Source organism: Limulus polyphemus, unplaced genomic scaffold (assembly GCF_000517525.1).
Source record: "Limulus polyphemus unplaced genomic scaffold, Limulus_polyphemus-2.1.2 Scaffold5092, whole genome shotgun sequence".
Lineage (NCBI taxonomy): Eukaryota > Metazoa > Arthropoda > Merostomata > Xiphosura > Limulidae > Limulus > Limulus polyphemus.
In genome coordinates, this window is record NW_013670702.1 from 70,476 (window position 1) to 72,622 (window position 2,147).

Consider the following 2,147-nt stretch of genomic DNA (forward strand, 5'->3'; position numbering starts at 1 on the left):
GGATTCGAATTCAAAAGCTCTAGCCATTGCATCCTGCATAGTAGTGGGGTGTGCTTGCTTCACTTATATGTTCCGTTGTGGACTGTCCAAGGCATCTACGAACTCATCCCTCAGCAACAGCTTGAGGACATTGGGTGGTGCAGTTGGGTAGGCCTTGTGTGCCATGTTTTCCAAGTCTTGTGCCAGCTCTTGCAGGCTCTCCCCTTTAGCACAGACTCTGGTCCTAAACCTAGCCCTGTAGACTTCGGACTGATTTTGAGTTCCATACCTGAGCTCTAGAGCAGCTACCAGTGCTCTATAGTTGTGCCTGTCGTCTGCTAACAACTGTCTAAGTATTTCCAGTGGTTGTCCCTTCAGGCTCGTTGCCAGATATACAGCTTTCTGCTCTTCTGTCCATCCATTCATTTCTGCCAGGAGCTCAAATTGTGCTCTATATGCTTCCCACAGTGCCTTCCCATCGAATCCCTGTGGCTTCCTTCATACTAGATCACCCCTATTGCTGACACTTATGTCTGGAATGTGACTTCTAGCAGGACTGAAGATGTCTGGATTATGGTTTAGCTGCAGGGTCTGGAAGGAGCTTCCCGTTCTCTGAGGCTGATTAGGTCGATGGCTAATATATCCTCCTTGTGTAACAGACAGTAAATCACCCTTTAATGTATTTAATTCACTTTGAAATTTACTAAGCTTTTCCATTTGTACTTCTTGTTTCTTTTCTTGTTTCAGTTGCCACTGCTGTAGTCTCTCTTCTTGTTCATTTTCTTTCTCCTCCAACAACTGCTGTAATCTCTCTTGTTTATTTTGCTGTTCGAGCTGCTACTGTTGCAGGTTTTCTTGCCACTGTTGTAATCTCTCTTCTTGTTTCTTTTCTCGTTCTTCTTGTTTCTTTTGCTGTTCTTGTATTGCTGCCATCAAATCTGCTAAGTTGTAGTTTGATTTGCTACCCCTCGTTTCCATTTTCGTCTTTTGTTTTTCTTCTTTTTTTTTCGTCCCACTCTCTGACACCAATTTGTTACGTCTCTGTTTGTTTGTTAATTTCCCGTAGAAATTCTTCGCAAGAAACTTCAGCGATATAAGTCCTTTCTTAAATAAATCTAGTTTATTCTTTCTCAGTACAACTTTGTAATATACTTAATTTCCACAGTCACTATAACTTAAACACACGCTAGAATTCACAACGATTCACGCCTTTACTTACGACTTGACTCGATTATCTGTCTCTATATCTCTGTGTCTGCTATTCAATTATTTATGCCGACACTTCTCGCCGTCTTATATATACAAAATAGAGGGCGTCTAGCAAACATTCGAGCCTTCAGGAATGTTTGAGATACTCATTACCTGTTACCAGCGTCACGTGACTTCCACTGTCGTAACAGTATTCTTTGATTAGCGTACTCTCTGCTGTGGACTATAGTTTCACCTATTCAAGGCTTATTAGCATAACTTGGGCCAGCAAACCAAAGGAGTAGAGTTAGGCCTCTTATAATGGTGATGCATAGGTATGAGATTTTTAAAGTATTGTTACGACACCGGAAGTCACGTGACCCTAGTAACACGCCACGCGCTTCTAGAACGTTCATGAAGCGTCGGGAGACTACTAGATATGGGGTAGTCTTGTATATATAAGACCGGCCAAGAAGCGACGGGAACAATGTAATTTAATGAGTAATTGAACTGTGGACAGAGAGAGAGAGAGAGTATTGTTGAGTCGAGCACGTGAGACGTTCATTGTGAATTATAGCGTTTGTTATAGCGTGACTGTGAAAATTAAGTGTATTGGAAAGTTGTATTTAGAAAGAATAAACCACTTTCATTTAAGAAAGGACTTGTATCGCTAAAGTTTCTTCGAAAGGAAATTATACGGAAAATTAACTAACGAACGGAAGCGTTACAGTATTTTCAGGTAAAACACCATATGACTACAGGATGTTTTCAAACGCTACTTCAAGTTGTTGTTCGTGTTTTGTGAAAATCGCGTTCGTGTCAGATAGTGTAATATTCAATTTCGAATTTGAGTATGTCAGACCTCTTGTTTCATCCCAGAAAAGGTAGCCAACTCAGATGAGTGTGTTACGTATCTGCTTGTTTGTTAATTTCCAGTAGAAATTCTTTCCGAGAAACTTCAGGGATACTAGTCCCTTCTT